This window comes from Penaeus japonicus, unplaced genomic scaffold (assembly GCF_977035675.1).
Source record: "Penaeus japonicus unplaced genomic scaffold, GWHDUDI00000001_assembly GWHDUDI00000001, whole genome shotgun sequence".
Lineage (NCBI taxonomy): Eukaryota > Metazoa > Arthropoda > Malacostraca > Decapoda > Penaeidae > Penaeus > Penaeus japonicus.
In genome coordinates, this window is record NW_028234403.1 from 38,279,934 (window position 1) to 38,303,720 (window position 23,787).

A 23,787-nucleotide genomic window follows, 5' to 3' on the forward strand; every position below is an offset into this window, starting at 1 on the left:
CGAGCCGAGCGCCGTCCTGGAAGAAGTTGATTCTTCATTATCGGAGGCGTGTGATGGGGCGAAGGTTGGACGAGGACCGGAGAGGAACAACAACTCGGAATAATTTGGTAAATACAGCAAACTTCTTCATTCTGCGAGCTGCATCGTGCAGTATTTCGTGAGGTTTTGCAGTGAGCACCGACAATTAGTAGGAGAGCGTGACGGCCCCCGTGGCGGCGAGGAAGGGAAAAAGCGAGGCGCTTCTTGTCTTTGTGATCCAGCCCTTGGTGACTGGGAGCCGCCGAGCGGAGGATACTTAAGACACGAGGAAGTATAATCCCCCTGTCGTTGTGGGGCTTGTGGTAACACGATAATGACGTTACACGGTAAAAGCCCCGGGTCGTACGTAACGAATAATAAGAGGCAGGAGTGTCCCCCTGCGAAGAGGCGACGCCCCCCCCCCTCGCCAGGGCACCCAACCCCACCCCGCACAATTGAAAAATACGCGGACTCCCCTGCGAGCCATCTAGTGAGCGGAGTTTAATCTCTTCGTTGAGTCTAATTTTAGGCGCTGACTTGTTCCCTCCTCTATCTTAGAATTAGAGCCGAGACGCGTTAGGGTACGGTTTAGGAGGGCGGCTCCCGGCCTGCCACGTTATCTGGGCCGCCATGCTTTATATATATGCCATTATTGCCAGGGACTCAGGACACTTTCGTGAGCGGAAGGGACGCGAGGGAGAGGGAAGGACGCCGGACCCTGTTAGGTCTACTGTCTACGGGAATGGTTTATCTTTTTATAAGGGGGAGTGGGAGCAAGTGTCAGCGCAGACGGTTTTGTTTGGATACGTCTCGATTCTTTCCAGGAAAAGGGTCTTCCAAAACCTTGAAAGCTTCCGTCGGGCGTCCCCGCATGCCCTTCTGCCGCCCGCGACTTTTGTAAGACGCGTCTGGAGGTGGGACACGGGCTGGCGGTAATGTGTTTTGCGTGCGTGAGTATATTACGTTAATTATGCAAAATTGCGCCGGCCAGGATATAAGGATCTAACTCCAGGGTTCGTAGCGCGCGGTTTATGCGATCGCGTCTTCATCAGCAGATCGGGTCTCGTGGGGGGGGGGGGTCCGGAAAGAGCCGTCTGCTGACGTCACACTCTACAAGGACGTGAACCGGACGTCGTTCAGACACTTTTTAGAATTTTCGCGCCCGCTGGCCCCATACACTATCCTGAGGGGCTGCCTGGGAGCGGGAGGTCCGCCCCTTAATTAAAACTTACGCGACACCCGGGTTTCGAGTACGCTTTTTCTGTGCTGAGTTATGGGGGGCGGCGTCAGTGGCACTGGGCGAGGAAGGGGGGGATGAAGAGGAGGAGGAGGAGGAGGAGGAGGGGAAGGGGAAGGGCGTGAAGAGGAGGAATGGGGGAATTTGGGGGGAGGGCGTGAAGAGGGGAAAGGAGGGGAAGGGGAGCTCAGACGGCCACTCCGAAAATGTTGCCTTGGAGGAACCATTTTTCCCCCTTTTAGATTAATTCACTTATTTTTTAAGAGTTAATCTTATCCCCCTCTGAGTCCTTTAGCATGGAATTTTGTGTCCGGGGATGGTCCATTTGTATCCCTTGCAGCATTTTCTTTTAATCCTATAGCTGGCTAATGTTATCATTTGTGAGGCCCATTAAGGTAAAATGTGGCCCGGGCTGGTCCGGTTTAATAGCACTCAGCAGTTTCTCCTAACTTTATTTGTATCTAATTTTACGATCTACATTTGAGTCGTTTACTCTACATTTTCTTATTTCCTTTTATTGTTGAGTATTATATATATATATATATATATATATATATATATATATATATATATATATATATATATATATATATATATATGTATGTATGTATGTATATATGGAGAGAGAGAGAGAGAGAGAGAGAGAGAGAGAGAGAGAGAGAGAGAGAGAGAGAGAGAGAGAGAGAGAGAGAGAGAGGGTGGTTGGGGGTGAAACGAAAGAGTGGGAAGAAGAAAAAGACTAAAGGCAGAGAGAGAGATATATAGAGAGGAGTGAAAAAAATGAGCCCATGTACTTACTTTATATCCAGAGATATGAACTGGCAATTTTGAGGGTTCCCACAAGATATTTTTGGTCGAGCGGAAAAAGTTCAAGGAAGTAGTCGATTCACGCTTTGGTTTTCTTTATTTATATTTCTCATTTTTTTTAATTATTTGCAATTGGGTAACGCCCGTCGTTTGCGAACTTGCAACCACAGTGCGCGAGTGCATTCTACTGCATGGCTGTTCTTACTGTCATAGTCGGGGTGCTTGGACTCGTTTTTATATAATGAGCTCCCTGTATTTCAAGATTAGCGAGATATTATTATCATTATCGTCGTCATTGTCATCCTCATTATCATTATTATTATTATCACTATCATCACCATCATCATTATTATTCATCCATCCTCTTCCCCCTTCTCCTCCCTCTCCTTCTACCCACTTCCACCTCCTTTTCCTCCACCTCCTCCATCTCCTCTACCTCCTCCACCACCTCCTCCTCCACCTCCTCCATCTCCTCTACCTCCTCCACCACCTCCTCCTCCACCTCCTCTACCTCCTCCACCACCTCCTCCTCCACCACCTCCTCCTCCACCTCCACCTCCTCCTCCACCTTTCTTACCCCTCCCTCCCCTCCCCTCCCCTCCCGTAGTAGCGATGGTCCCGGCGCTGCCTCCTTGCGGGCGGCGGGGCACGGGGGCGTTGCCTCGTTCATTCTTTGCACAATTCACGTCATGGCAGCGTAGCGTCGCCGTCGCTTTGGCGGTGTGGCCCCCCCGAGGGTCGTGGGGTGCGTCTCAGCCCATTACCCACCACACCTCATAGCCCCGCGTCCTCACTCATAAGCCTCACCTGCGTTATCAACATGCTGGCGCCGCCCCCGGCATCTCTTGCTCTCCTGCTCTCGGCCCCTCTTGCCTCGTCTTCGCTTCCTGTTTGATATGCTGCTTTGGGTTGCTTTTCATTCTTTCTCCTCGGAAATTATTGCATTGGTTTGGTGTTTATTTTCATTCTCTCTTGGCTTCGATTAAGTTCTTATTTTCTGTCTCGTTTTTGATTGACTGATTTCGTCTTTTTTTTCCTCTCTACCTCTCTGTCCCGCTTATTCCTTGCATCTTTTGTTATTTGTTCCTCTGTGTTATTCTTCATTCCTGTTTTCTTTCCCCTCATTCTATAAACTTTTTATGAATTTATCTTGCTTAATTTGTTTCTTGCACACCTGCTTACTGTAATTATTCCTTCTTGCTTTCTCGTTTATTTTTTCCACTGCGCGCTCTTCCTTGTCCTTTTCTTTCGCTTGTGTTTGATTGCATTACCTCAGCGCTCTTGCTGCTCTTTGTTTCCTAATCGCTCTTGCGTAGATCTTACTCTTCTCCCTCTCTCATCGTCTGTCTCCATTTTCCTTTTTTTAAATCTGTCTTGGTTACATGACTCGTTGTTTCACTGATGTCTCCCCTTCCCTGTCGGTGTTTCTTGCGTCCGCTCGCCAGGTGTTGGCCCTTAACTTCTTTCCCTTTCTTTCCCTCCCCTCCCTTCCTTCCTTCCCTCCTTCTTTCTCTCTTTCCTCCCTCTCCTTCCTTTTTTTCATTCATTCATCCTTTCCTTTCTTACGTTCTTTCCTTCATTCATCCATTCCTTACTTTCCTTCCTTCCTTCCTTCCTTCCTTCCTTCCTTCCTTCTTTCCTTCTACCCTTCCTTCCTTCTATCCTTCCTTCCTTCTATCCTTCCTTCCTTCCTTCCTTCTTTCTCTCCTCCGTCACTCACTCGCTCGCTGACTAAAAATTCGCCATTGCCCGCGTCCACTCGCGGACATTTCTTTTGAGCATCGAACGTGTCGCTAATTGTTTCGAGTGACCCGATCGCCGAGGCTCCCGCGGGTTTCGTCACCTGGCTTCTTCAGGCATTTATCGTTATAGCGTTGCGTGTATGGTTGGTATCGTGCGCGGCGAGAGGAGAGGCGGCTTGCATAGGTCGGGAGCGAGGCGGTGCTGTGTCCAGACAGCGTGGTGACGGCGGCCCACGCTGATCCTGCCTCCTGGGGACCTTGTCATGTGGCCAGCCTGACAGCCTGTCTGTAGGGACCCTCTCAGCCGCTCTGGGGGACCAAGCCGACGCGCTGCCGCAGAGTGAGGGGAAAGAACGTGGGCAAGGGAAGGAGGGAGGGAATAATGATACGGGCGCAGAGGGAGGAAGGAGGGAAGAACGAAGGCGAAGCAGGAGCGAAGAGGATGGCTGTCTTTGCAGAGCTAGTTTTGGAAGTTCGGAAAGGGTTGTCTTTAAAGTCCAGTGCAGTATTTAAAAAGCGCCGCGGATCGGAGTGATTAGAAAATCCTGGGCATAGGGAAGGACCGGTGGGCATGGGTACAAGGCCCGGCCGCTAGAGGAGCGAGGCCTCCACGGTGGGCGGAGGGAGACGGCCTATTGATCCCCTCCGGTGGTGGGCCTTAAAGCGACCGCCCCATTACGAGGCCGACGACCCACTAGACACGCACACAAACTCTCACTACCATACATCCCATAGACACACAAACACCCCCGCTGCCCGGTGCCACGGCCCAGGCACTCCAAGTGAGCCAGCACGTGGCCCGAGTCGGCCCGAGTGCCACGAGGCCGCTGCCCCTCTCCCCGCCCCGGCACTTCACCTGCCGCGGCCGCATCAATCAACTCTCCAGCGCCAGTCATAACGCCGCGGGGGGGCGTCGCGCCCGTCCATACGCCATGTGTCCGAGTCTCGAGTACGCGCTTGGCTCACGACTTGACTTTGACTTATAACGATATTTCGCGGGCGTGTCATAATGAATTGTTGCACCCTGGAGGTTAATTCTGATGATCTTTTTTGATGATTGTGTTTGCAGAAGGAGAAATAGAACCAGGATGCGTTGCCCTGCATGAACTATGTCACGTATTCAGGGGACTCCACCTTGCGCCATGCTCTGCTGATCATAGTTGCTATATTCATGCATGTCGCATGAAGGGGTGACGAAAGATTCGGTGTCATTTGCGCTGCCATGATGGATGTGATTGACGGTTGAGCACACACTCATGTCCATCAGAAAACACGAATTCAGGCGTTTTTCTATTTCGAGAGCTAAAACATTGTAACTTCATGCGCACGACATACCTGGCTGGCCTTTTTATCTCAAAACGATCATGCAACACATTGAAATTAATACGAAAGATAGAAGAAGCGTGCGGGCGCCAAAACAGCTGACCCCCTATCATATCACCTATCACCTTCATAAACAAATCAAACTTCCACATACTTTCATGACTGCACTGAAAAAAATGAGTGCAATGAGATCGGAGAAGACGACCGAGGAACAGATTTTGAGTGTGCTACTTACAGCGTGAAGAATGTGCTGGAGACAGGAACGGGAGGGCGAGGGTAGTGCTGACAGGGTAAGGAGGGAGAAATGAACAATGAAGATAGGGGAAGGATTGGGTGGGGAGGGAAGGGTGGGTGAGGGGGCGGGGGTTTTGCATGGGGAGAGAGAGAGAGAGAGAGAGAGAGAGAGAGAGAGAGAGAGAGAGAGAGAGAGAGAGAGAGAGAGGGAGAAAGAAAGAGCAAGGTATGGTATGATATCGAGAAGGTAATCAAGTAAGATAATGAAGTTTTGAGGGGGCACATGGCCGTGTAAGGGACGTGGTTTGTTAAAGGTCATTTATATAGTCCCTTGATGTACCTGTTTTTGAAATGATTTATTTGTCTTTGTCTTAATGTTAGTTTCATTTTTTTCTGCAAGGTGAGAGGGAAATGCTGATGGCAGTTGGAAGGTCAGGGGGATATTTTATACCGTTTATTATAGGCTGTCGCTATTTCTTTGCTCTCGTCAGTCTCTACCAGATTTGTGTGTCTGCTCTTCCTTAGCCCCTTCATTTCATCTTCCTCCCTCCTTTTTTTCTCTTTTTCAGCTCCCTTCTCTCCTTCCTCCCTTCCTCCTCCCTTCTCTTCTCTCCCTCATCCTCCCTTTCTTCCTCTCTCCTTACCTCTCACCTTCCTATCTTCTCCCTTTCCCCCTCCGTCCCTCTGTTATCCTCCTCCTCTCCTCTTTTCATCTCCTTTTCTTCTGCTTCCTTTCCCTTTCCCCTTCCTCCTTCCCTCCGCCCTCTCCTTTTCCCTCTTCCCCCTCCCTCTTCCCTCCCTTTCTTTCCTTCTCCTTCCCTCCCTCCCTTTCCTTTCCCGTCCCTGCTTCTTACCCTTTCCCTTCTCTCCCTTCTGCCTCTCCCTCTCCTTCTCCTTCTCCTTCTCCTTCTCCTTCTCCTTCCCTCCTATTCCCTTTCCCCCTCCCTCCCTCCGTCCCTCCTTCCGTCGGTGCGGCCACCTATTCTCTGCACTCTTGCCATATATCAGTCACCCGCAGGAGCCTCGGCCGGATACCCTTTGTTCACAGATATAACGGGAAAGAAAGTCTGGATATCTACTTACGTGCGCGCGCTCGTCGTTCTTTCGTTGGGAAGAAACTTTAAGAGTCGTACTCGTATGTGTTTTTTTTTTCTCTTATGTTGTTCTCGCATCTTAGTCACTGTAGAATGCTGTGAAACAGGACTTAGATGCGTGTGAGTGTGCGTCAGTGAATACTTGTTTGTGAGCAGAGCGGCAGCAAGAGCAGGGCCAGGGTTGTAGGGGCACCCCCAGGAGCAGTAGCGACAGGAGGGGCAGGGACGGGGTGCCCCCTGAGCGGGCTTTACTCGGGTCATTACTCGGCATTTTTACCCCTTTCGGCCGTGAAGCTCCTCGTCCCTAAGACCCGCCGGCAGGAACTGCACGAGCTTGGCTTAGGAGCCACCCTGCCGCCGCCGCTGCCGTCGCCTCTGCTTCCTTTGTTGCCCTCGTCGTCCCTGCCGCAACGGCTGCTCTTCGGCAACAAGAAGCACTACCGATATGCATCAGAAAGATATTAGACGCAGCACTCAGGTGAAAAACAAACAAAATCCTATCTTGTTTCTGTAGATCTCAAATGGTTTCAGGAAGCTTAATGCCGAAGTATCCATCAGGATATCAATAAGATAATCTGCAAAGGGAATTATGATATCGATTACCTATCCCATCACACCGGCCTATTGAATATTTACATTGCATTAAATCTTTCATCCAAGCGAGGCGCTACAGTTCTGCTATACCTTTATCAAACCAGTAGCCTTTTAAGATGGCTGGTAAGACGATTATTAGCGCAGCAGTCGAGAAGCTGTATATCGAGCGGCCAAGAGGGAAGTAGGGAGACTCTGGTGTTCTGTAGCGCCGTTTGATGCGCGCTGTGTTGTGGTGAAGGTAAGGCAGCGGAGAGCGTATGTGGCGGTGTTTCCCTCCGGCGGACCACACAGCCCCATCCCCTCTGTTCAATATTGCACGACGGCCTGCAAGGTTGTGGCCACCCCTCGCTTCTCCGTGCTCTGCTGCTGCTGCTTCCACCTCGCTCTCTGTTCGGCCTCGTGCCTTGGTGAATGCACGACAAGCACCCACGGCTGCCTAATACGGGCACCCAAACCTCGACGCTGAGGGCTGGTGGCACTCGTGCACACGCTGTCGTAAAAGTGGCCGGTAACTACAAAGCTTAAGTTTAAAATACGGCTGCACTAAGATTATTGACGCCAGGAAGAGGTGCAGCTGGAATCTCCGTTGGGACGGGGGAGGGGCGACAGAGCAGCGCCATACTTACACACACTCACGTGTGTGTGTGTGTGTGTGTGTGTGTGTGTGTGTGTGTGTGTGTGTGTGTGTGTGTGTGTGTGTGTGTGTGTGTGTGTGTGTGTGTGTGTGTGTGTGTGTGTGTGTGTGTGTGTGTGTGTGTGTGTGTGTGTGTGTGTGTGTGTGTGTGTGTGTGTGTGTGTGTGTCTGTCTGTGTGTGTGTGTGTGTGTGAGAGAGAGAGAGAGAATGAGAATGAGAATGAGAATGAGAATTAAAGGAAACAACTATTAGAGTGCTTGAAAATGAAGGCTCACATGTTACGGAAAGACACCGCATTTGAGGTTTATTATACTCCCTTTGTGTTTGAAGAATTCTTGTTGCTACCATTTTTTCAGTTCTTTTTTCTTCTCCGAAGCTTTATACCTGAAAAGAGTGCTTTATTGAGAATGACTTCTTACTTGAAATTTGTCCACTTTCTAATTGGGAATTGCCCTGATTTCTGGTACATTGTTCATTGGCAATTTGCTCGTATTTTACACAATGATTGCACTCTCTCCTGGCTCGTCCCTTCCCTCTGCCACCAGTTTCTTGCATCGTCCGCCCTCTACCTTCACATATAGTCTCTTTAACTTTGGATTATCTCTTCCCCTCTTTTCCTTCCATACATTCCTCACCCCTCCGGTGTGTACTCTCTTGGTCTCCCCTCGCTGCTCCTTCAATCTCCTCCCTCTGCAGTAATTTGTGGGCGCCTGCAGTGTTTGTACGGTCGCCTGTGTGTGACGTAGAACACATGCAGTGTAAGTTTGGGAGAGGATTGCTTATGCTCTGGCGCCCGATCTCTCTCGCCTTGATACTGACACTCACTGGCTCTCTAGCTCACTCTCTCCCTCTCTCCCGTGCTCTTTCCCTCTCTCTATCATGCTCATTCACTCATTCGCTCACTTGCTCTCGTCCAATTTCTCTCACTCATCCCCCCGACCCCCCCCCCTCTCTCTCTCTCTCTCTCTCTCTCTCTCTCTCTCTCTCTCTCTCTCTCTCTCTCTCTCTCTCTCTCTCTCTCTCTCTCTCTCTCTCTCTCTCTCTCTCTCTCTCTCTCTCTCTCATTCTCTCATTCTCTCATTCTCTCTCTCTCTCTCTCTCTCTCTCTCTCTCTCTCTCTCTCTCTCTCTCTCTCTCTCTCTCTCTCTCTCTCTCTCTCTCTCTCTCTCTCTCTCTCTCATTCTCCCACTCACTCACTCATACTCGTAGCAGGTCACACCAGCGATTAAAGAGAGATGATAGAATACGTGTGGGCTTGGAGTGGTGACGAGAGGCCGGACGTCAGGTCGGGTTATGGATGACGGGCAATGCCGGAGGGAGATGAGGGTTGTCCCCCGGCTCTGTGTCGACGGGGAGATGGTGTCGGCGGCCGGGAGGGAGGGAAGGGTAATATCTGGAGCGTTACATCCATTTTATGGCCACTGATGAAATGTAATAACGGCTGTAAAAGGTAAGGAGTGCGCGGCGGCCAATGAGGGGGTAATGAAGAGCCGAGGGTAGTCACGGCTTATTGTGATCCTTGCCACGCCACGCTGACCTCTTCCTCCCTCCGTTTTCCCTCACCCTCTTCTCTCTCTTTTTTTTCTGTCTTCTTTCATCTGTCCTCCTCCTCCTCCTACGTCTCCTCCTTCTTGTCCCCGTCCCTTTCTCTCTTCTTACTATTCCATTCTCACTCATTCTCTCTCTTCACTCCCCTCTCTTCTCTGCTCTCATCTCCTCTTTCCTCTCTCCCTTCTCCTCTCTCCTCTCTCGCTTCCGACCCTTTAAAGCTCATTCCCCTGACCCTTTCACGCATTTTACCTTCACCTACGCCATTATGCTGTTAGTTTTACTGATACTCTCCGTTCCTGTCATCACCCACATCCAAATATTCCATCTCCCACGGCATCACTACGCACGTGGCCATGACCGTCACCACTTGGTACACTCTAGACAGTGTCACCGACGACTGACTGTGTACACACGAACAGCATCTCTATGGCATCTTTTGTGCAGCACCGTCGCTTCTTAGCACCGTTCGTATAGTGTCGCGTGGCCCGTGTCCTAATTAACAAAGCAAGGCACGGCGAAAATTAAGACGGTGTTTAGGAGGTGTAAAACAAAGGAAGGAGATAGTGCAGGGATGTTCTCCGTGGTGGGCCGCGGCAGAGCGAAGGGTTGTGAGTGGTTGTTTTAGTGTGGCGTAACTAGGTCGTTGTGGGGTCGTAGAGGGCTAGCGTAAAACCCTTTATGGTACCTCGCGTCCCTCCACGACCCTTTGCGACTCGCTGCGTTAAAGACGAAAAAAACGCAGCCAACTTCATGAGCGCCATCTGTAACGTAACGGCGACTAATAAGGGTCGTAAAATTGCGGCCGAGGCTCTTATGCATGACTGTAGCACAAGATTCAAATGGGGACCCCTTTATGACGGCCGCTTATGGCTCCTGCGATTGACAGTCATGCCGCGGACTCGCAGATTTTACTTCTGTCCCAGTTTATTGTGACGTTCCGGGCCGTTGGCGCTTGCACGTGATGGATGGCGCCGGTCAGGATAGTGACGCTGTTGATGACGATGCTTGTGATGTTGATGATGATAAGTAAGGGTTACGCTCGTGATAGTGAGGCCTGTCCTAATAAAGCTGGCAGTCTTTTGATTCTGATGACGGTGATGATGACGAAGGGGCGAGGATGTGGTCTCGGGTGATGGTGATGGCGGTAGTTATGATATTCGATAGTAACGCGAATCGTTTATTATTGTCCCAGATGATGACGTCGGCGATCTACCGAGTTAATGGCCGTGATGCGAAAGAGTAGAATCGCGCGGTGGAGGCGGGGATCTCGCACCACACAGCCCCCCACATAAATCATCAGCGCGTAGAGCAGATAGAAAAATGGCAAGCATTAGGAGCGAGGAGTCCTTGAGCGCGGGTAAGATGCAAGGGGGGGGGGGTTACCAGCCCTCCGGGAGGGACAAAAACCTGGGAAAGGCGAGCGTAGAAGAGGGGAGGGGGCATTCGGACACGGAGGAAGGAGGAATGCAATTTGCGGATAAAACGACTATGAAAAATACAAATAAAAAGGAGGGAGAGTGGAAAGAAACTGTTCAGTGCATGAGAATGAGAGAGGGAACAGGTAAAGAAGCGAGCGTAAGAGGACAAAGAAGAAAAGTTGAAGAGCGAAATGTGTAAAAGTTGAAAATAGGGGAAGAAGGAGAAGATGAGAGCGGAGGAGGAGAATTGGAAAATGGAGGGAAACAGTTGGACGGGAGACACGCGAGAAAGAGGCAAGGCAGGTAATCAGGTGGCGAAATAAGGCAGGTGGTCCAGGGAATGATGCCGAGGGGCTGTGGTCACCATGCACAATAGAAGCAATGTCAGAGGCACTGTATTCTAGCCTCATATGGATAACATAGACAAAGTAAACATAAAGACGAGGGGGAAGAACGCCGTCTGAAGACCAATCGAGGAGGAGCAATACAAAGATTGACACACACAGCCACGCCGTGTGCTGTTTGAGTGGCATGTGGACGACAAAGGACAATTATACTCAATGGTAGCGACACAGTTTAGGTGCGCAGTAACATAACAATAATACAGTACGGTCAGTAACACGCAAGAGCAACACATTTACAATATTTCGAGAATCTAGCATAGTCTGTGATGTCAGTGTCGTGCAGATTTGTCACTGGAAAAACAGACACTTACCCTCAGTCTATCACGTAAAGCACTCAAGTCTTGCAAATACATTGCAAGAGCGTGCGTGATCGATACCGGCGAATGCAATTATCATGTACCGGCAACGTGACAAGTGTTCTCAGGGTGATTACGTGGCTCATGATCATATCGATGTAATTAGAGGTGTGTTAGCACTAATAGTTGATCAACTTTGAGGTCATTAGCGAATTTCTAGTAAATGAAGAAAGAAAGTCGATCAATCAGGTGTCGATAGCGGGTTGCACTCTACCAAACCTATCATTAAACTTGTATTAAAGGGAATATCAAGGTGAATGGCCACCGTGGTATGATTTACAAGCAATCTATCTTCACATTCCGATAAAACTGCGAAATGACCGATCAAACAGCGGCGTGAAATATGTAAGTAGCTCCCCCCCCTCCCCCGTGGCGGTGTGCAGTTGCGCCCGTCAATGGTCGTAATAACCTGATTTACAGCCCATCTGTCAACTCATTCCTAGCGTTTGCAATATTACCTTTCAGGTCTGGCGGTGTGTAGGGCCGAGAGGGACTGAGGCGGGGAGGGGGAGGGTAGGGAGGAGAGGGGAGGGAAGCCTCAGCCGGGCAAGAGATGGTGCTTCAGTGCTTCGCGAAGGGTAGTAACATCCTGATTTACTACCTCGTGTCAACTCTATAAAATAGTTAGTGTAATATTAGCAATCACAAAGGCGCAGGAGCACGGCGCTGGTAGGGGAGTTCGCGTTGTCTCAGCAAGTGGCGGCGCCCCATTTCTCTATCATTACCTCCTCAGTGGGCACATAAAGACTAAACATTACGACTTTTCAGCGAGATCAACGACACATTTAAAAATATGGTCGTCTGCGGAACGACCCATTTCTGGAGGCTGTAGTGCGGCATCAGGGCAGTATAAAGTTTTATGGCTTGTCTGGGGAGCGGACCAGTGAGCGAGAGGCAGAACCGCACGGGGAGGGCGCGAGGAAGCTACAGGCACGAGGGGACCGACGGGATCCTGGAGGAAAGAGGATCGGGATGACGGGCCACAGACGCCGTCCTGCCTGATCTGCCATGGCATTCCAGGCCCGAGAAGGCTAAGGGGAAATGCGAAAAGCTCTCGACGGCGCCGTAACGACCCGACCTTCTGCTGCGTCGAGAGGTATGGAATTTCGAAAGATGACACGGGCGAGAGTACCGACCATATCGCTCTCAGTGCAACTTGCTTTAGGAATCATCGGTGCATGAGGTCACATAATTTATGAGGAGGGTCTTACCATTGGGTACTCGGGCTCCCGGTGCAAAGCGAACATCTACAGTAGTGGCCTGGGAAAGAGAGGTTATGGAATAATAACCCAAAGAGCTACGAGTGATACATGGACTATCCACAAAGGTCATCATCTTTGTGCAAGAACAGAGAGGGATGGGGAGGGGGAAGCGGTCGTTGGTTTTAGCACCGTTGGTTCTTGGCGCTGAAGTTTTTGTGCTTGAGATGGTGATAGCGTGAGGGTTCAGGTAAGTCCCCCATGATGGCACGGGCGAGATGCTGGAACGCTCCAGGGAGGGGGGACATGAGAGAGGACTCTGAGAGATGATCCAAGGAAATTATTTGGTAATCTTGGAAGAATAAAACACACACACACACACACACACACACACACACACACACACACACACACACACACACACACAAATTAGATAAATGAATGAATAAAAGAAGAAGAGTAAAAGAGACGGGAAATAGGTTTCCCTTTTTTATATTGGTTTATTTTACTCTAGGTTCTGCATCAGTTTCCCTAGCTACCTACACTAAAGGGTAGAACTTTTTTCTTTTGGGCATATATTAGATACACGATGTCTGCATCCTTACTATGGTGGTTTGAGATTGGTTGATGACCACTATCCGGCTCAGTCAGTGGATATTGGGAATGCAATCGTAATCGACAGCATACCTTGTTGGACCCTCTTCCCCCCCCTCCCCCGTCCTCCCACGCATACACACAAACTTGAAAATAATGTAGGCATTAAAGTGAAGAGTTCAAGGGTTCCGGAAGAGCGCCACGCTCTGCTAAATGGAAGGAGTCGGGGCAAGACCGTGTTATTCACCTAGATTATTAAGGACTGGTAAAACCTTCTCTGTTGTTGAGAAAATGGCCACGTTGACTTCATTAGCAGGCGGGATCCCGTAGCATCCTCCTCCAGATTTTTGTCCGAGGAGGAGCGGAGTGGCAGTAGAGCGGGGTCCTAGGGGAGTGGGGGAAGGGGGGAGGTGGGGGGGACAGTGAGGACGCCTAGGTAATTGTGAGTTAATGTGGTAAGTGAGGACCTGCGGGAGGACTCGCGGTGGAGGGGCTCCTGAGGGAGAATCCGGAAAGGGAGGAGAAAGAGTCCGTGTTTCCTGCGGCACGAGAGATGGAATTGCCCGGACGATGAGCGGGCCTTGGCTCAACGAAAAGGAAAAAAAAGGAGAAAGAAATGGGAGGTTCACTGGAATGGCCAAAAGGTGAAGTCGCCGGTTAGGGCTCTCCGGTTGTCGACGGTAAACAAACAACATGAATTAAGAAGGTGTGGTTTCATTGGGCAGCTCGGCTAAAGCTTGAGATTCTTGGTAGGATTTTTTTTTTTTTACAACAACATTGCGTAGTCGTCGTGGCCCGGTTTCCCGATCGCGTCCGAATATTGCAAGACTCGTTGACTGATTAACTCGTGGCACAGGCCTCTCACGTTTAATCGCATGCCCGCTTTACAATTAGCCAACGTGAGGTGATTTAACGCTCTCAGAGATTATTAAGTATATATTGTCATCGAGAAGTCGGGTTAGACGGCAATAATATCTGTTACGAATGAATGCAAAAGTCCTTTAGTGCCGGAGTTCAGCCGCTGGCCACCTACGAGCAGACAATAAAACACGGCGGTCTTAATTCTGCTGACATTAAGGAGATTTAATTTTCCAAATAAGTTTATCCACAGCTGATCATCTCTCTTCCTCTTTAATCGCAATATCTCGTAAGTAAGAATTATTTTCCTGGAACATGCCAGAGATTTTTGCCTAATTATGGCGGTTTAATTTAAGTGTGTCGTTAATTGTAAAGTTTTTAGGTGTTGAGCGTGATAGGTTATGATAGTTTAGCAGGGGGAGACGCAGCCTGTGTGTGGGCATGCGGGAGGGAGTGCCGCAGCTGCGAAGTGGGGAGAGGGAGGGGGTAGGATGGAGCGGGAGGAGCTTTGGGGCCGTAACCAAGAGGGCGGAAGATATGTGCCATGAAGGAGTAAATGAATGCACAGAGGGAATGCATGCAAGGATGCTATAACACGATGTAAGAAGAGCAACGATGTGGATTTGTTATTATGGTTTCGGGTGAAAAGAAAAGGGAAACAGAGATGATGGAAAGAAGAAAAAAGTACGCACTGGCTAAAAGAAAGAAGAGGACGCGTGCGGTTTCGAATATAGGGTGTCTTAGGCACGGTTGATGCTGGCAGTGGTGCGGTTGCGGCGCGGAGTAATGTAGCGGAATCTTGCGACATGGGTTTTTGCGCGCTCAATCTTTATGGCTTAATTGCGCGGCCGTAACCCCTGCATTCTCCTGCCACTTCTAAGTAATGAATCGAACCACGCGCTGCTCTCTCTCTCTCTCCTCGCCAGCGTGCCCTCGAGTCTGCTGGTTTATTCCTTTAACCGTGCGGTTCTTTGTGCACTTATTTTTTCTTTGCCGTTGTTATTTGTTGAACGTATTAGACGACGTCCCTCTCCACCCTCTTCCCCCTCCCCCTCCACCCCTCTTTCTCCGGCAGCCACTCCACTCGGATGTATTTATCGTCCTCGCATATTTCCTCCGCTCAAGTTCCGTGAAGCGTAGGCTGTGTGTGATGCCTCATCCGGGCTCTCGGCTGATCACTAGCGTCATTTGGCCGGAACATTAGCCAGGGCGTGGACTGGTTAATAGCCGGGACGGGGAATAATGCCAGGCACGGCCATCAGCGCTTTCGTAGTGCAGCCGGGAATTGTTTAACATCACCAGGATGAGCTGTTTGCCGGCCTGGACCTATGGGCGCGCTGATGGGCCAGCTCATTAAGTAGTTAAGGTCGTAGCGTGACTTCCAAAGTGATTGGCCGGCCGGGCGAGATTACAAGCTTTTTCATTCTATTTTAGCGTGGCAGGAACGGAGACTTATACCTTCTTTCTTATTTACGAGGGTGATGGATTTCATATTTTCTTGCTATACGGCTGTATGAAAGGGCGACTGTGTGTGGGTGCGAGCGTGCGTGCGTGCTTCCGAGCTGATCCCGAGGGAGCAAGGCAACGCAAAACGAGTATTTCAAGGTGAGTTCGGTGCGTAGTCAGTCGGCGGGGCGTACCGGCGAGGCTTCGTTACTTACAGGAAGAGATTTGCATTTTACGACGGCGAGTGAGACCGGTAACTGGACCGAGCCGAAGCCGGGGTCGAGGTCACGCGCAGAGCCGTTGCAAGGGCCTCGATGCATTGTTCATATCTTGCTAGGTTTTCAGCGTTGGCGTAATTGTGATCGAGTCGGCTTTTCCTCTGATCAGCATTTTTTTTTTCATCACCAACTGCGTAACATCATTATGATAATGATGTTGGGGACTGTTTTCCTTCTTTCTCTTCTTTTCTTCCTATCATTATCATCATCCTTCTTATCACTGTTATTGTTGTCATTATTATTATTATTGCTATTTTTGTTGTTGCTATCATTATTATTACTATTATTGTTATTATGTAAGTATTTAATAGTTTGTGTATGTAATTATATATCCTATTATAGTCGCGTATTCTTATAATTAACAGTAGTAGAAGCACTTACTGCAGTATTCTCAGTAGTTACCATCATTACCGGGACCCAGGGAACTTCTTTTAATTTCCGCTTTTCTTCCCCAGGTACGTAACCCGGCGTGACGCAGTGGAATAGAGGCGGCAGGTGTGACCGGTAAGTCGTTATCTCTACGACACGTCCTTCTTCTGTCGCCCGACCGCCTACTTCCTCCTCCCGACCGGGGCAAGACGACCAAAGTGGTGAATATCCCGAGGTATTCATTGGAAAGGAAGGAAACACGAGGGAAGGAGGACGGCGGCTGGGAAAGGGGGGAGGGGTGGGGGTGGAAACAACATTTCCTTTGCAAGGGATTGAGCGGGGATTTGGTTGGGGGTGGGGGTGGTGGTGAGGAGAGTTAGGTGGGGGAATTGCAGAGGCCGAGTAAGAGATATGATAATCCTGAATGTGATAATCCAAGTCCTGTTGCCTGGGCGTGGAACCACCCTCCTTCCCCTCTCCCCCTCCCCCCTACCCCCTACCCAACTATCCCCAACCCCTTCACTCCCCTACCCAAGGTCGTGAGGCGCACCTTCGCCACTATCACAGTCATCAGGCCCCGTCATCATCATTATCCCGGTCATCACCTTTGTCATCAGGTTCACCAGCGGCCGACAATCGCGCCATTACCGTCACAAGTTCGTGCTCCTGTTGTCGGCCGTCCTTCAACGTGTCAGGCTCGCGGGAGCTTTTTTGCGAAGGGACAGCGAGTGCCGATCGAGTGTGTGAGTGGGCGAGAGGGATGCGAGGTGCTAGTGAGAAGAGAAGGAGGAAGAAAGGGTGGATGGAAGGGATGATAAGAAAGGAAGGTAGTAAGGGAAGATAAGATAGGAAGTGAGGAAAAGGAATGACGGAATGTGAAGGAAGGAAGGAGGTGAAGAGAAGAATGATAAGAGGAAAGAAAGGAAAAAAGGAAGGGATGAGAAGAGAAGGAAGGAGGCTAAAAGAAGAATAAAAGGAAGGAAGGGAATGAAAAGAAAGCGCAATGAAGCAGGACAGGGCTAGTAGGTGATGATGCCACCTGGTAGCGATTCCGTCTCACTGCGATGCATGACGGCGTGTATGGTGCCGAGCGGAGGATATGGCGAAGGCGTCAGAAGAATCCGTGCGATGGGAATTTGATGAGCCGATTAGTGACGGGACCCCAGCTGCATCAGTGATAATGCGATTAGATTAAAGCTCCCTCTGTGACGCGCTCGGATGATTTCTTGGACGGCAGCGACTCGGCGCGCGAAGGCGGCCTCGGGGGTCGGGACTGGAGCGGAATGGGAGTGTTAGTGCTGGGAAGGTGCTGTAATGGGTGCTAGAGTGCGTTACGCAGTCGTTGGTCGCGTCCCAGCGTCGGGTTGTCTGATGGATGTAATTGCAGTTTAGACAATTAATTGGTTGTTGTTATTGCAGTTAAACCAATTAAAGGGTTGTCAGGAGCTTTGTTACATGTGGCTCACGCTCGTAATTTTCCGTCATTTTGGTAATTAAAGAGTTGTCAATGGGAAGGCTTTCCGTTTTACAATCCACTACCTGGAAATGGCCGGGTTTTATGGGGCATGTCAAACGAAATCTGCCTGGCGAGGATTTTAGCCAGCCGGGTTTATGACGTAAGTAATGGCCGTAATTGAAGGTTTATATATGAGGAATTATGTTTTAGTGCAGGTCTGTGAAGGGTGGTTTAGCTGAGCGCGTTATTCGGTTTTACTTCCGGTGATACGCGGCAATTAATTTTTGAGGGCCAGAGATGGAGGAAGGGAAGGAAGAGAGAGGGAGGGAGGGAGAGAGGGGTGGAGGGATTGAGAGAGCGAGATAGGGGACGGAAGGGATGAAGAGAGAGGGAGAGGGAGAGGGAGAGGGAGAGGGGTGGGGGGAGAAGAGGCTAGTAGAAGAGCTGTTTGCATGTGTGGATCGCAGTTCGGCAGAGAATTTCGTTCAGTTGCAGTAATATGGTCAACGAGGAACCTCAGATTATGCATATTTGCGAGAACGTCAGATATTAGATTGCTTTATAGGTTGATAAATGGTTCGTTAAAATATACATGTTATGTTTAGCTGTTCCATAATGGAGCTGTCTCGCTTTTTCCTCTACGTGCTCTAGTTTTCTCTCTATCCTGCCGTTCATATTCCACCTCCCCCCTCCTCCTCCTTCCCTCCTCTCTCATCCTTCCCTCCCCCCTCTCCCTTTCTCTCTCCTTCCCTCCCTCCCTCCCTCCCTACTTCCCTCTCCCTCCCTCTCCCTCCCTCTTCCTCCCCCTGGCATGTACTGGTGCCCGATTATGTACACCTGACACCGCGCAATGTGGGTTGATGTAGAGCTGGGCACACCTGACACGAGGGACAGCGGATGCTGGTGCATGATTGTGTACACCTGACACCAGGACAGTAATTGATGCGCTGGGATGACTCGCAGAACTCCGCCGCGTCGCTTAGTTTCCCTTGCACAAATAATGTCTTCATTTAGGCAAATAAGAGGTCGAGCGGCCACCAGGTTGGGCTGGCTCCTTGGCAGTCCTTCGTATTGTTCCTTCTCTCTCCTCGGACACGAACAATCGCACACTTATGCGTACACACGCGCGCGCGCATACTAGTATCACACACACACACACACACACACACACACACACACACACACACACACACACACACACACACACACACACACACACACACACACACACACACACACACCCCCTCTCTCTCTCTCTCTCTCTCTCTCTCTCTCTCTCTCTCTCTCTCTCTCTCTCTCTCTCTCTCTCTCTCTCTCTCTCTCTCTCTCTCTCTCTCTCTCTCTCTCTTTCTCCTCCCTTTCATGTATAGGCCGCCGTCTGTAGTTGGCGACACTCTCCTTCTAGAATGCTAGCGAGCATTCTAGAATCCCAGCATTCCGAGAGGAGTATATAGTCAATCACGGAGAGAAGCTAGTTGTTGGAGAAGTATTGTTGGCGTTGCAGGTGTGGCTGGGAGGCAAGCGATGGTGGGGCCCAACATTCCAGGCATGGGCCGCCCGCTGTGCCCAACCCGCCCTGGACGCCCGGGTGCCCTCCCCCACTCCGCCCCCACCTGCCCGTCCTTCTCCCACCCTCTAGACCAGCTTACTACACTGATTTAACATATACTTGGCTCACCCATTCGGCCTTTTGTTTCACGTGTACATATATTTGAGTCCTGTTTCTCCCCTTTTACTCGGCGCAAGTCTTTCTCCTTTTCGTCTTAGGAATAATGATTTGCTTCCACAACAACTAAACATTTACGCTGCACAATAAAGGCCTTTACTGCCCTGGTCCTCGCTTATTGATCTGCTCACATGTGCCGTGGCGTAAAGAAATTCACACACGAGATGTAAATTGTTGGTGAACCCATAGAAAGAATTTACTGTTTTTTTTCTAACTGTTACCTGGCGTGTGTAACAACAACTCTCTCTATACCAGCCTTTTATTGAACGTTACTTATTTGTGTGTAGATGGTAATGTATATTTCTTTATCGATCTCTCTATTTTACCTATCCATAACTATCTTCTTATTCTGTATATCTCCTTCTTCGGCTCTTTCTCTCTCCGTAGAGTTGTATCGCCTTGATTACCTCAAGGTAAGGCCTCCTACCCACCCCCTATCCCCGAAACCCACCTACCCACCCACCCGCCTACCCACCTACCTTTACACCTGAGGGCGACGCAGCACAAGGCAGCCTAGAAAACGCATGCTCTCGATAGGCGCGGCAAGGAATGAATTATATTGGAGAAACATGTCCACACCAGCAATGCTATTGTTGTTTCAAGAGACGAGTTCCATTCCCCCATTGTCCTTTTTGTCTGTCCCCAAACTTTAATCTTCCCCGGCCAACTTCCGACAGTGCAGGCCATTAGGTTCCCTCCCACTGTGGACGTTCCTGAGAACCCACAGCTCCAACAACCACACTGCCATTACCAACTTTTTGTTTGCCACACTCATACGGCGCCCCCACCCCCGTCCCGTCTCTCTCCCCTCTCTCCTTGCTCTCCTCTCGTCTCTCCTCTCTCCTCTCTCCTCTCACCTCCCTCCCTTCTCCCCATCTTTCCCTTCCCTCTTGCTCTCTCCCTTTTCTCCCTCCCCTTTCCCCTCTCTCTTGTTCTGATCTCACCTCCCCCCCTTCCCCGTCTTTCTTCGTCTCCTTTTCCCTTTCCTCCCCCCTCCCTATCTATTTTTATTTTCCATCTCCGTCTCCTTTTTTTCCCTGTTCCCATTTATCGTTCCCCTTGCTCGTCCCGCTCTTTTCTTCGTCTTCGCATGCACATCAAGACGCCCTCTATATTTGCCTCTTGCCTTGCCCTTCACAACTTCCTCACTCCCTTCTTCTTCTTCTTCTTCTTCTCCTCCTCCTTTTCTTTGCTGCTTCTTCTTTGCCTTTACCTTCCTTCTTCTTTGCTTTGTCACCGGCGAAATTTTTTTTATTGATATTACTCTTCGACTGTGTTTATCTTCCTCCTTACACTTGACAGTGTTTTATGTCTCTCGTCCATTATTATCCCGAGCACTTGAAGAATCACAAAGACCTCGTTTGTAAATCTGTTTTAAATATACGTCTCTCTCTCTCTCTCTCTCTCTCTCTCTCTCTCTCTCTCTCTCTCTCTCTCTCTCTCTCTCTCTCTCTCTCTCTCTCTCTCTCTCTCTCTCTCTCTCTCTCTCTCTCTCTCTCTCTCTCTCTCTCTCTCTCATGTTTCTCCCGTCTTCGCCTCTACTTTTCCTTACTCCCCTTCCCCTCGTCTCCCTCCCCCTCCTCCTTCAGCCGTAGTATATGTCTCTAGGGGATAATGTGAGGTTAGAAGGCCATTATTGCAGGCCTTGCAGCGAGACAAGAGGCACCAGAAATCCATGGCCAAATCTGTTATGTAGTGTGTTTTCTTCTTTCTTTTTGCCTCCTTGTTATCTTTGTCCACTTTGTTTAGTTATTTTGTGGACAAGGTTCGAAACCCAGCATCAGTTGAGTCTCTCTCGGCTGCCCTCACAAACACACGTTGATCTGTAGCTCTTATCCCCCGTAAGTATGCATGCTTACATTACTGTTCATACTAGTCTCTGTCGTCGCCTGGGAGAGGAAATCTTCACACACTTTTTAAATTATTATTAGTATTTTTTTTTTTTTTTTTTTTTTTTTTTTTTTTTTTTTTTTTGTCATTCCTTATTACCCTTGTGTTTCTTTCTGATAAAGGTCATTCCTTTTTTTTTGCTCCGACGAAACATCTACCAAGTAACCCACAGTTCCTGGTTCTTTTCCCCTCGTTCTCCTGCGATGTTTCCCGGCCAAAGTTCCATTCTTTTTTTCTATCTTTCTTTCTTTTTTATCTCTTCAGATATTTTCATCGCACGAATTTCTTATTCGCCCGCTTAGCATACTGGGATTTTCTGCTTCTTTGTTGGCCAAATTTTCGATTGTTATTTTGTTTGGAGTTTCACTTTAATGCGTATATGTATGCGATTGTTTTTGCTTGTTTGTTTGTAGAATGGTTCTTTCCTCTTCTCTCCCCACCCCCCTACATCATTCCCCAATTCCCTCACTCTTCTCTTTCTCTTTCTCTCCTCCTACCCTCCTCTCTTATCCCTTTCTCTCCTCACCTCTCTTACCCTCTTTCCTCCCCTCTCTTTCCCTCTTTCCTCCCCCTCCCCCCTTTTCATCGAGTGTTGTTCCTCGTCTTAACTTTCCTTCCTCGCCTTAGAACCGGGAACGAGAGCGTGAAAATACCATATGTAATAAAGGCAGAGACTGGAACTGAAAGAATCTTTAACGTATATTTTTGAAGATTCTGGATGGATTTACTTGGAAGGAAAAGGTCGTGCTGATCGGAGAATTTCACATTTTCTTTTTAGAGTGAATTTTTAAACTTTTCTTCTAGTTATACAACATAGAAAACGCGTCAGATGATTGTAATTTTGATCCAGGGCGGAAAATTCCAAAATTCCCCAAAGGTCGTTCCCAGCAGCCGGGCCCGCCGCTCCAGGATTGCTGGAAAGAAAATCTTGGAGTCTGGCGATTCCCGCATCCGCCACTAGACTTACGGTTATGGCTTTGTTGATCACGGATGGAGTTTCCCCCGGCCCCTGGAACCTTCTTAACTCGGAGGGAATGGCGGCGCGAAGTGTAAACATGGTGTTGTGGGGCCGCGCTACGTCTTTGTCCTCTGCTGCCTACTCTCCAGTCATCATCACCGACGACGACGCTCCTCTAACGACGCCCAACGTATGACACAGTCCTGCCGATACTCAAACAAACCAAGCGCGCACGACCAACCCTTCCTAACCAGGGCTTTCCTGTCCTTGATCCCGAACTGAACCATCGCTATCCTCCCTCGCGCTCCCTTTCCTCTCCTCCCATCTTCTCCCCTCCTCCCCCCACCCCGCCCCTCCCTTTTTCTCCCCTCCTTTCCCCACCCCGCCTCTCCCCTCTCTCCCGTCCACTCCCCACCCCGCCCCTCCCTTTTCTCACCCCTTCCCGACCGAGAGTGCCTTCACTACTTCATTCTCCCCGCTCTTTCGTAACCATTATTGGGAGGCACTGTGGCGGGAGACTCGGGCCGGCACTCCGAATTATTTCAGGTTCTCCTTGTTTGTCGTCAGGCAGGCCAGGCCGTGTAGTGAGGACGGTGATCGAATGACCCGAGAACCTTGTGGAGGAGCAGCGGAAATGCCGGGGTGTCCTCCAGCATGAGGCCGTGGGTTGGATGCTGGGGGAACTTGCGATGTGCAAACCCAGCACATCGGTTTATAAGCTAGAAATCTGATTGTTATTTTCATTCTAGCATTTCAGTTGGAAAGCCTTTCGCATGCGTTTGGTTTCACATTTTATATATTTATTTTTATGATGCCATGGATAGGCAGATAAAGAGACATGTGTGGCTTGGGGTGTTTGGCACGAGTTGAGTCGGAGACGGTGCTAGAGGGAGGCCGCGCCACTTGAAGTGTTATTGGTGGGAGTGGGGCTGGGAGAGGGGGAGAGGAGGGCTAGGGGAAGAGGAATATGGAGAGGGGGGTAGGAGAAGAGGAATATGGAGAGGGGAGTAAGTGGAAGAGGAAGAGGTAGAGGGGACTTGGATAGTGGAAAGCTAGGGGAGGCTAGGATAGGGGAAGAACCGGGGCCGGGACGGAGGCATACGCCATAATGCATTAAGCTTTGTGGAGCGGGGAGTAAGGAGAGACGGTCTATATTGATACGCTCCGTCCATAATAGTGAAATAAATAAAGACGGTAGGCGCACTACATCCCCTGGACTTAAATCCGCAATATGTGACGCAGCGCTGAGACTGTCCCTGCCGATCTACCCCTCTTCCCTCTCTGCTCTGAGCCCCTGAGCCTCGCCACGGCCGCCGGGACTTGCCACAATTGAACCCCTCCTTCATTTCCCGACGGCCTTACTTGGCCGTCTTGACCAAAGCTTGAGCTGATGACGTTGTTATCTGGCAATGATGATGAGCTCTATGGTGCGTGTCGTCTGATCGCCTGGCTAGAGAGCGAAGTTGAAGTACAACTGTGTCTCCTGTTGTTAATGCTTACGTATCTTCGTTAGTGTTTGTTTCCTTTACAATTCCAGTCCACTAAATCAAAGGCCGACTCGACTCTTAAGTAAGAACTTGAAAGCCGTTTGATCATTTTC

The 23,787-nt window shown here is 49.7% G+C and overlaps 1 protein-coding gene across 31 annotated transcripts in view; it reads left to right on the forward strand.

The window, feature by feature from the left end:
- exd (PBX homeobox extradenticle) overlaps nt 1-23,787 on the forward strand; it is a 442,217-nt gene that overhangs the window by 288,385 nt on the left and 130,045 nt on the right. The window lies entirely within an intron of this gene.